Source organism: Amphiura filiformis, chromosome 12, assembly GCF_039555335.1.
Source record: "Amphiura filiformis chromosome 12, Afil_fr2py, whole genome shotgun sequence".
In the NCBI taxonomy this organism is placed as follows: Eukaryota; Metazoa; Echinodermata; class Ophiuroidea; order Amphilepidida; family Amphiuridae; genus Amphiura; species Amphiura filiformis.
In genome coordinates, this window is record NC_092639.1 from 55,280,133 (window position 1) to 55,295,683 (window position 15,551).

Consider the following 15,551-nt stretch of genomic DNA (forward strand, 5'->3'; position numbering starts at 1 on the left):
AAAGAAAGAAAGAATCGGATAGAAAAACAGTACCTAGCTCGGGGGGTTGAAAACCCCCCCAGCTAGGTAAGAATCGGATAGCAAAACAGTACCTAGCTCGGGGGGTTGAAAACCCTCAGCTAGGTAATAAACACCATTGATTGAATCGAGGGGACATTTTCAGGTCCGTATCAGAGGTACCATTTGAAGAACTGATATTACCAAATTGTAGCTCAAGAAGGGGGAAATGTGACTTTCAAGGGGTGCAAAATTTACAAATGACAAAAGAATGCATCTCAAATATCACGAGGTCAACATCCCACAGAGGGGGTAGGGGGAATATAAAGCGGAAATATATCACACAGGGAGGGGGAATCTGCCAAGTCACTGCCCAATAAAGTAAGCAGTGTCATGCTTTATGGGGACTTTCCGGGGGGCACTCGACTTTGGAAGTGATGGGGATGCGCGGACAGCAGTTCAAAACTTGGGGTCTTTCGGTGAGACCCTATAGACACCAAAAGAAGGGGGTCTTTCCGTGAGAAGGCCCATGAGACTGGGGAAAATCTTACCAAAATAAGGGTTCTTTAATACTCGGCACAATTTTGGGTCATATGAGTGCACACCAGTAAATATTTATAGTCTCCTACACCCTGGGCCTTTTTGGGAGGAAAAAATCAGTGTTTCAAACGAGGAATCGTGCAATACGACTAAATTAAATGCATTATATAGAAAAGGCTTAAAACCCAACTATTAGGCCCTGATTCATATTTAATCCTCATTTAGGCCTGGGAAATAGATTGTCATGTGAAAAATGAGCAGGATCCGACTTTTTATGACGATTTCGCTAAACTTTCAAAATGTGTTGCATTTCAGAAACACCAAGCTATTCGTAAGGTGGCGTAGGCTGCATGGGCTATAGGGTGATCTAGTCGGCATTTTTCTGGAAAAAATGCTGGACTCCATATATAATTTCTACAATGGATGTCTTCATCTGACCTTCAACTTGCAGAAAGGGTAAGTTTTGAAGAACTGAGTCGCTCTGGAGTCAAGAAAATGACGTTTTCCCGTCCCTGTTTGTACACAAAGTCAATGGGAGCTATTTACTGGGGTGCACCCATATAGGCCTATATAAGTTGGTACAAAATTTTCAAAAGTCATCAAAATTTGAATTGTTTTGAAAATTGGATGAAAACATTGGAAAATCGAGGTCATTCGTTGAGAGATTATAAGAAATCTGTCCAAAAGTCTTGAAAAAAGGGGGTCTTTTGGTGACAGAAAAACAAAAAAGTGGGTCATTGGGTGAGAGTGAGTTCAGTCAAACAAAAATGGGGTCATTGGGTGAGAGGGAGTTCAGTAAAACAAAAAGGGGGTCATTGGGTGAGAGGGAGTTCAGTAAAACAAAAATGGGGTCATTGGGTGAGAGGGAGTTGAAAAATGGAGGTCAATGTGGCCGCACATCCATATCCACGTCATCCATTTTAGTGAGTGCCCACCCGGGGGACTTCCTGCACCCTAAACCCCCACCATGTGAGCACTGTCCCACCGGAAACTCTCCACTGACGTATATACACAACGTTCATGCGCAAGAAGAAATTTAAAATGCACAGCCATTTTGACACGTAAAGGTGGCTAAAAGAAAAATCGACTTGGATACTCCCAATTTTAGGCGATCATCTCCTTCTCTATACTCTTTATACCCGCATGCGAAGCATGGACGGGTATATTGCCATTCTGTGGTTTCTTCTCCTCCTCCTCCTCCTCCTTCTCCCATCAAACACATCATTCTGTCAAGGCTAGCGCTAAAACTACAAGGGCCCCAGGGCCCATATGTGGTACACTTATGGGCCCTACCCGTGGAAGTGCCTTTTGCCCATCTTGGCCCCAGAGGTCAAAGGTCACGGGCCCCAGGGGCCCAAATGTGAAAAATACAAAGCACGCCGTTTCTCATCAAATGAAGCAGCCTCAGGGCCCTGAGTTGGTCCAGTGATAGCCCTAGAGGTACTCTATATTTACAAATATCCAAGAGCCCCATATGTTATATATTATGGGCCCCATGGGCCCAAATGTTAAAATATGGTGCAACAGATTGACAAGCCTAGCTCTAAAAGTACAAGATCACTGGGGCTCATATATGGCATATGTATGGGCCCTAAGTTGTAGATGTGCCTTTTGCCCATTTTGGTCCCAGATTTACAAGGCCAGGGGCCCCAGGGGCCCAAATGTTAAAACAAAGGGCCGGCCGTTTCTCGGCAAATAAAGTAGCTACAGGGTTCAGATTTGGTACACAGATAGGTCTTTATTATTATATTGTCATATGTATATATAACCTCCATATGTCATATAATATGGGCCCCAGGGCCCCAAATGCTAAAACATAGGGCCGGCCGTTACTCAGTGAATAAAGCAGCTACGATGCCCAGCTTGAGTTTACTGATAGCACTTGAAAATTATACTTCAACATATGTACATGAGCCCCATAAGTCAAATATTATGGGCCCCAGGGCCCCAAATGTTAAAACAAAGGGCCGGCCGTTTCTCATCAAATAAAGCAGCTTCAGGGCTCAGAGTTTGTACACAGATTGCACCTGAGAATTATATTGTTATATGTACATATGAGCCCCATGTGTCACATAATATGGGCCCCAGGGCCCCAAACGCTAAAATATAGGGCCGGCCATTACTCAGTAAATAAACCAGCTACAGTGCCCAGCTTGAGTCTACTGAGAGCACCTGAGAATATACTTCAATATATGTTCATGAGCCTCATAAATCAAATACTATGGGCCCCACCAGGGCCCCAAATGTTAAAACAAAGGGCCGGTTGTTTCTCATCAAATAAAGCAGCTTCAGGGCTCAGAGTTTGTACACAGATTGCACCTGAGAATTATATTGTTACTAACACCCACCCCATACACGTAGGACTAAACAGATCCACAGAGAATAGTGTAATTATAATATAGATGGCATCAACGTTAAGGCTGTTCCAGTTAAATTACATACCCATTGGCTGTTCCATTTAATTTACATACTCCCTCTGAAATGGCCCCAAAAAGGCTGTTCCGTTTAATTTACATACTCCCTCTGAAATGGCTGTTCCATTTAATTAACATACTCCCTCTGGAATAGTTTCCCTAATCATATTGCATAGCCTCACTGTGAGTAAGAGATACTGACAACAGCAACCTATGGAGAGTAAGAGAGACGACTCCCCTGAGAGGGGACTTTTTGCAATTTCTTTATTTTAAGTGCTATGACAGTGCAACCTACTTTCAATTAAAGCTTGTGACTTGGACTTTCACTTTTTACACATTTTCTGCCCAATTGGGCGACTTTTTACAATTTCTTTATTTTAAGTCCTCAGCAAATAAGGACTGTAAGTTTGGGTACACCGATAACATGCGGGTATAGCCGTATTTGTGTACAAATATATAGCCTTCTAGTTCTACCTGCCCTTCTGACATGCTTCGCACAGGGCCGTTCCGACCATTAGGCCAGGTAAGGCGGTCGCCTAGGGCGGCAAACGCAGAGGGGCGCAAAAAGGGCGAAAAAAGAAAGAAAGAAAAAAAAGCTAATGGAGAAAGAAAAGCGAAGAAAAATGAGGGCGGATAAAAAGAGGAAATGGGAGTAAAAATTAAAAAGGGGCGAAAGGAGAAACAGAAAACAGGGCGGAAAAGGAAACGGGAGACCTGAGAAAAAGAAAAGAAACGGGCAGAGAAAAGGAAAGAAGGACACGAGCGGAGAAAAATAAAGAAGATTTGGGGCGGAGAAAAAGAAAGAAGAAACGGGCAGAGAAAAGGAAGATGAAAACACTTTTTTGGTCTGCTTTGTTGGGGCGGCAAGGATAGGCTTTGCTTAGGGCGGCAAAATCCCTAGGAACGGCCCTGGCTACGTATATTTAACGTATATAGCAACATATATATTGGTTTCCTCAAAGGGTTGCTATTCCAGTGTTCCTTTCCATCCTGAGACCGTCAAGAACAGAACTCCGTCACTAACAGGTTTACTATGAGTATAGCATCTGGGATCTCTCTTCCCCAGTAGCAGTTGACGTATCTTCTGGCCTGTGCCTCGTACTCTCATAGTCTCATAATAACATTCGAGACCATTTAGATAGGTGGGTGGTCAGGTCCTTCCGTACCAACAGTAGTGAGCCATTCCTGCACCTTTATTAACCCTAACACCCCAATGGGTTTGTTGCTATCGAAGGGGAAAGAAGAAACGAAAAAGCATAGAAGGCCTACCCCGGGATTCGAACCTTCGAACCCTCGCGTGCCAACAACAGGATCACCGACCGGTAGCCACGGGGGTTTCGGCTGGCCCGGTCAGCGATTCCGTGCGTCTAATGAGCTTTCCTTGTTATAGATTTTTGTTAGATTTGGCAGCATTAGTGTAGGCTTCAGCTTGCTCATTAAGGCGAATGGGACGACAGGAGTCATATTTTCCAGTTTTAACCATTTTACTTAAATTCTGCAACGCGCTTCTTACTATAAAAAATAAATTAAATAGCCAAGGAAGCCAATAATCGAATTTACTGATTTCCGTAGGTCTTACACTTTTGGAGTTAAGGCTAGGCCTAATAATATATCAAAACGAAAGTTTTAAGGCGTTGTCCCCACCGCAGAAAAACACATGTTATGGGGCGCAAATGACACATCTTACAAACATTCAGACAAATAACGCTGACACACAAGAGGAATAGTATGGGTTTTATAAAGGAGATCCCAAGGCTTTATTCGTCCGGCATAAAAAACAACGCGTATGTTTCCACCAACCTTCGAGGTTGCAAGAGTGCGCTAATCTTTAAATAAAAATTGCTCATGCTCAGAAGCTGCTGCATCATCCGTAGGGGTCTTTTTATGCCCCAGAGAAGTCTCTTTCAATTTTGACACAAACGTGTCTTCCATATTGTTGTATAAGTCATCATTTTGGTTTTCTTTATCCTCATTTGCTTCTAAAGAGGCCTTTTTACTCATTGCCCGTGTGACACATGCAAGAAATATCTCATCTTCCTGAGTATCATCTTCCTGCAAAGAGGGCTTATCGGTGACAATTGGGTCAGGAAAACCTTTCCCCTGCCAAATCATTTCCTAACAACATAGAAACTCCTTTTACCATTGTTTACTGGCAATTCCTGTATAACTCCTATGGTCCTGCTGAACTATCCTCATTAATGGGCAAAATTCCTTCCAGAATCATAGACCGTGTACAGCACGTATCTTGCACGATCTTTATAGGCTGTGGACTACTCTTATCATCAAGTGATACTAATCCCTCCAACACAAAAGGTTCATTCTTCACACACTTTGTCTGCATTACTTCCCTTTTGTGGGAATTCTTGTTTCTTGATTTGACTGCCTATTGGCTTACGTGACCCAAGTGACACGGCAGCTGCACATCCTACAGTATTATTAGTAGATGGTTGCTGCCTTGTGATTCTTTGGCTTTTAAGAGATAACACTGGGTCATCGTTCTTCACACACTTTGTCTGCATTACTTCCCTTTTGTGGGAATTCTTGTTTCTTGATTTGATTGCCTATTGGCTTACGTGACCCAAGTGACACGGCAGCTGCACATCCTACAGTATTATTAGTAGATGGTTGCTGCCTTGTGATTCTTTGGCTTTTAAGTTATTTTGGGTTTAAAGTCAGTCCTACCTTTTGGTTTATTTAGGTCCCTTTACCGCTTGCACTTTGCTGTGAAGTAGAATGATTTTGCCCCTTCTTGGGTACACCCTGATTTGCATTTGCTTTAGGTTGGTTAGGCATGTTGCCATAGCATGACTGAATTTGCTTGAGTTCAACTTATGAGTTAAGCCATAGTCATCTGCCATTGTTGCCGCCTCATGCAATGTTTTGATTTTGCTCGCACTCTCATCCAAATGAGTTTTAATGTCAGCATGGACACATCTTTTGAACTCTTCTATGAGAAATAATTCCCTAAGTTGACCAAAATCATCTTTGATTTCTTTTGAGCCGAGCCACCTGCAAGTATGTTGTTTTTCAATTTATAACTGCTAACCGTCTATAATTTTGAATGGGGCTGTCAGCCTTGTATTTTCGCCAGCCTCGAACGTCACGTGTCGCGTGTCCTATACCGCCTGAAAACTACTTTGAAATAGAAAAAATAAAAACGTAGAACGCCAGACAAACCTTGTTATTAAATGAAGAGTTAAATGAAGTAAGCAATTGGTTTAACTAATAAATTGTCAATTAATGCTACCAAAACAAATTACATGATACTTGGCACACCCAAAATGACATCGATTAATCAAGACCTGCAAATCACACTGGATCACACGACTTTAGAAAGAGTGCATCAAACTAAATTCCTTGGTGTACTAATAGACGAATGTCTCACTTGGAAATGTCATATAGATTGCGTATCTAGAACAATTTCAAGAAATGTTGGTGTCATGAATAAATTGAAACATTTTGTTCCAAGTCGTATTTTATTTACACTTTATTGTACGTTAATATTGCCTTATTTAAATTATGGAGTACTTTTATGGGGAAATACATGTAAAACTTACTTAAATAAAATTGTAAAAATTCAAAATGGGCTATTAGAACGGTGGCAAACGTTCACTATAGAGACCACACAGTGCCATTGTTTGCTAATTATAACATATTAAAAGTTGAAGATATGTACACACTGGAATTAGGTACATTCATGTACAGGCACTCTACAAATGAGCTGCCCCGTTCATTTGATAATTATATTTACCAAACGTTCTGACATACATAACTACAAGTACAAGACACGATATGTAAATGACCTAAATCTAACCAAAAATAAGAAAGTCTTTTCTGATCATGCCATACGTACAAGAGGTCCCATTCTTTGGAATTCTTTAGATAAAAATCTGAAAGCTTCAAAATCTGTTAAACATTTCCGCAATCAATTCAAAATAAAACTGATCTCTCTATATAATTAATCTTTTCCGTGAGCACCCCCCCTTCCCTTGTCTTGTGGTTATGTTATGTGATGTTGATTTATTTTGTTAATTTCATTTGATTTCAGGGAAAGGCTAACTTTCAGACCTTTTTGGTCTTCCAGCCTTTTCCTCCATATGTACCGTGTTTATATATTATTTTTTTATGTAATGTCGTTGAGTTTTATGGAAATAAAATATGAATGAATATATGAATGAATGAATAGCAGAGTCCAATGCTTTGTTTTTAGGCCACTCAAATTTGTAGCAATCTTTTCAAAGTGTTGAAAATACTTATCTACATCTTTTTCTTCGAACTTTGGCACAAGCTTGACATATTTTGTGACATTAAAAACTGATCTTGAGGAGAAATTTGATGAGTATTTTCCCATATTTTGTCTAATTTCTCTTGCTCAAACTTGTATTTCGCCTCGATTTCCTTTTCTTTCAAATGTGCTTCTATTTGGAGCTTTGTTTGTTTCTCCTTTTCTTCCATTTCCCCAATTGTTCGAGCGCTAACTTTTTGTTTTCAATTTCTAGTTTTTGTTGTTCAAGTTTTTCTTGTTTTTCATTCTCTAACTTGATCATTTCCAGTTTTTCTTTTTGGCCTTATTCTTTTTTCTTGATTTCTAATTGAATTTCTAACTAGTAACTCTTTCAATTTAACATGCATCCCCTTCACTATCAGTTTGAATCTCCTTTTTCTCGTCCAAAATGGTTGCAGAAAATAAACACGCTGCCAGGACCGGGTTTCCTTCATTAGGGCTTTGCTCCTAGGCTGCAATCTTCCTTGACTATAGTGCCCTAAACTGGGTAAACTGGGGTTTGAGGGTTAGGGAAATTATGAAGTCTTATAAGACTGCATATTTGGCTTACCTGATGTAGACCCGAATTGCTAAATCACCCAGTTTCAAACTTTGCTTTTGATAGAAATTAAAGGCTTACTCATTCCTCGTAAATCGCGCATTGACACCACCGAGCTGCAAATAGATATAAATGAGCGCCATCGAACGTTTTACATTTTGAAGTCAGTTTTAATTTTGTTCGTTTATGTTCAGTTTCAGCGCTGGTGGCGTGTAAAGTTTCTCATAATAAGGCTGAGTTCACATAGGAGTATTATACACTGTATACGGTATTCGCTATGTAAGCTCATTCGATCACTCCTACATGTAGGCCTATGTTAACTCAGCCTAATGCATCATGCAAGGGCGCACACCACTAAATAATCGTCCCATTGAAATACACGGGAAAATACAAGAAAGTATTTTTAATATTTTGATCGAACCAATGTATTAAATAAAGATTACATTTTTTATTTAAATTTGATTTTTTGTGACAAGTTAAGAGAAACTTGAAAGATACGAACTCCTGAACAGCGTCATCCCGAATTTCAGCCGACACTCGCGTCTCCTTACCAGTTCCAGCCATGATATTGTTCCGAGAGCCTATCACCCATGCACATTCGATTCGGAACATTTTCTGAACAGATTTTTAATGTTGAGCTCCTATTCTATCGTTTTTATCAAAACAACCAAGAGTCACTCAAATTCGGTTCCCTCGGGACGCCGATATATTTCGCATAAGCCCTTTTTTTACCGGGACTATCAAAGTGGAAGAGCGGAAGTCTGAATGTAATCATACAGAATGTCCACAGTTAAATAATTTTTTTTTTCAAGCCAATACTCCAGTAAGAGTTGCCACCATCGGGAATTTAACCCGGGACATATAGACCAAAGGCGAGAGTACCCTATAACCATTAAGCCACGCTCTCTTCAAGAACATTCATGGATACAACACTCGAATGTAAGTTCATACATGCCGGTGATAAACAATATCTAAAAGTTTAATCTGACTTTCAGCACAAAATCCAACTAACCTTGAGATCCAATCGAAAGTCGCCAATGGTCAACAAACATGACAAAAGGGCAAGTCCATCACAACCTCCTAGGACTTCTTCTGATGAAGATGTGTCTCATACATCGAAAATTCAAGGTTAGTTGGATTTTTGTGTTGAAAGTCAGTTTAAACTTTTAGAAATTGGATAAAACACGAAAACTGTCAAACAAAAACTTATTTCATAATAACTACCGTATGCTTAATTACTCGTATGTCTATGAAGCCGGACCATTTTAAAATTTGACCTCTGTGTATGACATTTTTGACATGACCTATATTCGATGTTATAACCCCTGAACTAATATAACCCAGCAAACACAATAAAAATTCCTTTAAAAAAGGAATGGGCGCCCAATGGGAGCTTTGATGTGATGTGCTGAAATCCGGGGGGGGGGCACTCCCACTTTGGAGGTGACGCGTATGTAGGGTTATTAAGACCCCCTTTTTCACCATCGCTGTTACTCAAAGACCCCATTACCAGCCCGTGCTCTGTCACCCAAAGACCAGGCTATTAAGACCCCCCTTTTCACCATCGCTGTCACCAAAAGACCCCATTACCAGCACATGCTCTGTCACCCAAAGACCCCATATTTTCCTTTAGATCTGTCACCCAAAGACCTAGACCCTAATATTTCCATCTGAACAGCAATGAGTTGTCTATCACTGATTTTCGAGGCTTCTTTTGGCTCTCACCCAAAGACCGCAAAAGGTCATAATCTCACCGAATGCCACCCTAATTTAGATCCAAACGGTCCCTCTCACCCAATGACCCCATATTTTGTACACTGATTTTTGCTCTCACAGAATGCCAAAAATGATGCTCTCAGGCTTGCAATGACCTTATATTTTTTTATATTTTGCTATCACCGGATGCCCCTTACTGGCCAGCCCTACACCTATATCCATTTCATATTGAAGTGCCATGCGCCACCCCCTAGGCTGAAATGTAACGGTTTGGATACATTTTTTTCTTTTAAAAAACAATAATGTAATATAAAGTTCAAGTCAATTACAAAGTCAACCCAAATAAGGGGGCCCGCCGTAGCGAGCGCCCCAAAAAATGTTCTTGGAACGAGCATTTTTAAATGTCGCGAGTTATATAAAGATCATGAATACGTTTTTAAAACGTTTGGTAAAATATTTTGGACAAACATTTTTGTAAAATATTTCAAAAATGTTTTATGAATGTATGTTACCCGTGTTTACCCTATTTATATAAAAATACTATTTTATTTGTCAGCTCTTTTGTTTCAGTTTTCTTTTGTTCCTTTTGTTTTAGATTAAAGGCATGCACAAATTACCCGATGTCTAGTCCGTGGAGTTTTGAATAGGTCAATTGGTCACTTTTAAAACTGGACCTTCGTATAGTCAAATGCTTAAGTAACTTTGCTTCTGGAAGTCACATTAGATTCAATAGGGTGTCATAATGTGCCAGATTAGGTGGTGCATCTATTATTGAAAAAACACATTTACCCCAATATGGTTCAGTTTTGAAATTGTGATTATTTTTCCAAGTGTAGGGATATTTTTTGGAGCAGTACCCCAAAACACATAGCACCATGAGTAAAATCAGCTCAGTCAACTCCGTGGACAATGACAGGCTCGCAAAATTCCTCGTATAGCCTTTAACTTGTCATTGTACGTTTCAGTTTGTTAGAATTTTCCCAATAAGCTAGACCCTGGTCCTTGAACTTAAAAGCGTTAAAAAGTTCCACAAATATGTGAATTAAAGAAAATAAATAAATAAATAAATAAATAAATAAATAGATTTTACCATAGGGGCCAAAATATGCGTTTTAGGGCGTTTTTGTGTGCTGTGACAATCAAGCCCGAATTCTAATGTCAATTTATCATGCATTCTAATTTTGGAAGACAAATTTTCTAATATTTTTCATAACCAATTATCAAAAATAACAAACTATTAAAAGTATATGCTAACTCTTAGCTTTTGAAAGTTTAGACTTGTCGTAGAATTTTGTTAGTACAATTGTCAGAAAATATGAAAAATTGCATGTTTTTGGCCAATTTCCCCTCAACTCAAAAATATTAAAATTTGACTTTTATTGCCAGTTATGAATTAGGATTTAGCCACCGGCGGATCCAGGACTGCTCCCTCGGGTACTGTTAAGTTAGTGACCAAAACGGGGGTCAAGGGGCTGGCCCCCGGGGAGGGGGGTCCACGGGACAGCGTCCCCTGGTGGGTGTTCCAAGGGGAAGCGGGGGGGCAACTTGTAAATGTACGGACAGAAAATATTTCTTGCCGACGGAAGTTTTGAATTGACCCCATTTTTTGCCCATAGCGCGTTTTAGGTCTACGTTTATATCTCAATATTCTTCATTATTATGTTTTGATGAATCCAAGTGTGTGAAAATATTGGATCCAACACATAATAATGATAAAATCGGATGCTTTACGCCCAATATTTATTGGTCTCGCTATGAGTTTTAACATATTGGACTCGACTACGTCTCCGTCTCGTCCCATATTTTAAGCTAAAAATCGCACTTTGGAACTTTTTTTTTTTTTTTTTTAATTTTTAGGGTCGGTCGGGATACGCAAATCAAAAATTTTTTAGGCGTTGTGTTTTTACGTCACATTGAGGCCTGTACCAAAATAACCTGATTCCCAGGTTTTGATGTAAATTGCAATGGTCATTAGGGAACCAGGAGGGGGGGGGGAGTGTTAAGTTTTGAATGGAGAAACAAGGGTGGAATCCGAAAATTTTGAGCGGACGCAAGGGGGGGAACGCGAATTTTTTTTTTTTTTTTTTTCCAAAACGCCCATTCCCCCCTGCCGTAAATAACGACCGGTCCCTTAAAAGTAACAAAAAACGTTTCATGTTTAGTGTGCACAATTGGGGATGAGGCTATCATTTTTCTTTTTCGTTCATAGACGGAACGTAATGATTTCGGCCCTAAAATTTCACTGGGATTATGAGAAAAAAGTGAGGTTTCTTCTGATGCCGAAATTTCCATTCTGAAAGGGAAAAGTGTGTGGGTGGGTGGGGAGGGGGGGGGGGGACGCTGTCACACATCATTAAATGTACCAACATTTGGGTAATTTTGTCTGAAACAGGCGAGAGGTGCCGGGCCGGGGAATAATAAATAATAATAAATAAATTTCGGTGTTTTATATAGCACCTTTTCCGGATCTAAGAGGGATCAAAGCGCTGTAATTTCGCTGCTATATGGTGGATCATCACAATCAGATCGCATCAACTAGGCTGGTTGCAGCCGAACTTGGCGCAAACCTATCCGCACTTAGATTGTAACATCCACCAATTATCTATGCAGCTCCGCAAATTCCATTGGGTGAAGGAAGTTTTTGATAGCCAAACAACTAATCACCGATTTTTTGAAAGCAGGAGGAAACCGGAGATCCCGGAGAAAACCTGCGAGATAAAATATTTCAAAAATGTTTTATGAATGTATGTTACCCGTGTTTACCCTATTTATATAAAAATACTATTTTATTTGTCAGCTCTTTTGTTTCAGTTTTCTTTTGTTCCTTTTGTTTTAGATTAAAGGCATGCACAAATTACCCGATGTCTAGTCCGTGGAGTTTTGAATAGGTCAATTGGTCACTTTTAAAACTGGACCTTCGTATAGTCAAATGCTTAAGTAACTTTGCTTCTGGAAGTCACATTAGATTCAATAGGGTGTCATAATGTACCAGATTAGGTGGTGCATCTATTATTGAAAAAACACATTTACCCCAATATGGTTCAGTTTTGAAATTGTGATTATTTTTCCAAGTGTAGGGATATTTTTTTGGAGCAGTACCCCAAAACACATAGCACCATGAGTAAAATCAGCTCAGTCAACTCCGTGGACAATGACAGGCTCGCAAAATTCCTCGTATAGCCTTTTAACTTGTCATTGTACGTTTCAGTTTGTTAGAATTTTCCCAATAAGCTAGACCCTGGTCCTTGAACTTAAAAGCGTTAAAAGTTCCACAAATATGTGAATTAAAGAAAATAAATAAATAAATAAATAAATAAATAAATAGATTTTACCATAGGGGCCAAAATATGCGTTTTAGGGCGTTTTTTGTGTGCTGTGACAATCAAGCCCGAATTCTAATGTCAATTTATCATGCATTCTAATTTTGGAAGACAAATTTTCTAATATTTTTCATAACCAATTATCAAAAATAACAAACTATTAAAAGTATATGCTAACTCTTAGCTTTTGAAAGTTTAGACTTGTCGTAGAATTTTGTTAGTACAATTGTCAGAAAATATGAAAAATTGCATGTTTTTGGCCAATTTCCCCTCAACTCAAAAATATAAAAATTTGACTTTTATTGCCAGTTATGAATTAGGATTTAGCCACCGGCGGATCCAGGACTGCTCCCTCGGGTACTGTTAAGTTAGTGACCAAAACGGGGGTCAAGGGGCTGGCCCCCCGGGGGGAGGGGGTCCACGGGACAGCGTCCCCTGGTGGGTGTTCCAAGGGGGAAGCGGGGGGCAACTTGTAAATGTACGGACAGAAAATATTTCTTGCCGACGGAAGTTTTGAATTGACCCCATTTTTTGCCCATGTTCCAAAATTTCTTTCAAAGCGCGTTTTAGGTCTACGTTTATATCTCAATATTCTTCATTATTATGTTTTGATGAATCCAAGTGTGTGAAAATATTGGATCCAACACATAATAATGATAAAATCGGATGCTTTACGCCCAATATTTATTGGTCTCGCTATGAGTTTTAACATATTGGACTCGACTACGTCTCCGTCTCGTCCCATATTTTAAGCTAAAAATCGCACTTTGGAACTTTTTTTTTTTTTTTTTAATTTTAATTTTAAACAAAAATTTTTTGCAGAAAAATAAGAAAAAAAGTCTTGGATTGGGCCTATTTTTAGGGTCGGTCGGGATACGCAAATCAAAAATTTTTTAGGCGTTGTGTTTTTACGTCACATTGAGGCCTGTACCAAAATAACCTGATTCCCAGGTTTTGATGTAAATTGCAATGGTCATTAGGGAACCAGGAGGGGGGGGGAGTGTTAAGTTTTAAATGGAGAAACAAGGGTGGAATCCGAAAATTTTGAGCGGACGCAAGGGGGGAACGCGAATTTTTTTTCGATATTTTTTCCAAAACGCCCATTCCCCCCTGCCGTAAATAACGACCGGTCCCTTAAAAGTAACAAAAAACGTTTCATGTTTAGTGTGCACAATTGGGGATGAGGCTATCATTTTTCTTTTTCGTTCATAGACGGAACGTAATGATTTCGGCCCTAAAATTTCACTGGGATTATGAGAAAAAAGTGAGGTTTCTTCTGATGCCGAAATTTCCATTCTGAAAGGGAAAAGTGTGGGTGGGTGGGTGGGGGGGGGGGACGCTGTCACACATCATTAAATGTACCAACATTTGGGTAATTTTGTCTGAAACAGGCGAGAGGTGCCGGGCCGGGGAATAATAAATAATAATAAATAAATTTCGGTGTTTTATATAGCACCTTTTCCGGATCTAAGAGGGATCAAAGCGCTGTAATTTCGCTGCTATATGGTGGATCATCACAATCAGATCGCATCAACTAGGCTGGTTGCAGCCGAACTTGGCGCAAACCTATCCGCACTTAGATTGTAACATCCACCAATTATCTATGCAGCTCCGCAAATTCCATTGGGTGAAGGAAGTTGTTGATAGCCAAACAACTAATCACCGATTTTTTGAAAGCAGGAGGAAACCGGAGATCCCGGAGAAAACCTGCGAGAGCGAGCATGGAATCGGGATAAACCAAGTGCACTTGAGTCCTTGGGCCGCGCCGGGGCTTGAACCCGGGACCTCAGTGGTGCAAAGCGAGGGAACTACCGCTGCGCTAACTCGCCCTCCCATTTTTGCCAATGTTGTTAACATGTAGGCCTAGTATTCCCCTGGACTGTCGGTACACATGGCCCTGGGGACCGTCGGTTCATGATTCTTGCACGGGGTACTGACGAGAACCGTTTTGTTGAAGGGCATAGCTGGGGTGGAGTAAACAACCTGCAAAGCAGTCTTTGTACATATTATGTTGTATAGTTGAACGTGGCCTACGTCAATACGTGGGTTGAATTTGGACCTGAACCAAAAGTCTCGCAAACACCACAATATAGTTGTTGGTTTGTCAGCCAAATAGAGCCTGATTTTTCATCTTTAAAAAAAATAAATGAGCCATTTAATAGAATCAACAATGAATCCATTCGTGCATGCGATCATATATCATGAAAAGTATTGAAATAAAAGAAGCTATGCGACATTTCCACAAAAACAACGAAAATTCTGAATAAGAAAAAGGATCGGCAATAACAGAGCGTAACAACAATAACAAGAGCGGTTATCGCACAAAAGCTGAACCACGGTTCTTCGGCAGTAGATTGTGCATGTGGTAAACCATTGTCGGGGGGGCAGTAGTCATACCTTCTTGGGATTTTGAATATGAAAAGGACACAAAATAGGAATATTGACTCGAGTCTTATGAGTGTCACCCCGGTTGGGGGAATTATTTTTTATTATATTCTTTACTTTTTTCTCGGGGGGGTTACACCTTCTTATAATAGGGTTTCAAGATATAAGATATGAAAAGGACCCGGGTCTTATGACGAGTGTCACCCCCAGTGGGAAAAATAATTTTAATATATTCTTTACCTCTTTTTCTTTCATTTGACACCACTCGGTGGTCATACCTGAAAGGATCCAAACTATGAATGACCCATATCTTATGAGGAGTGTCACCGCCATTGGGGAAAATTTAATATAGGCCT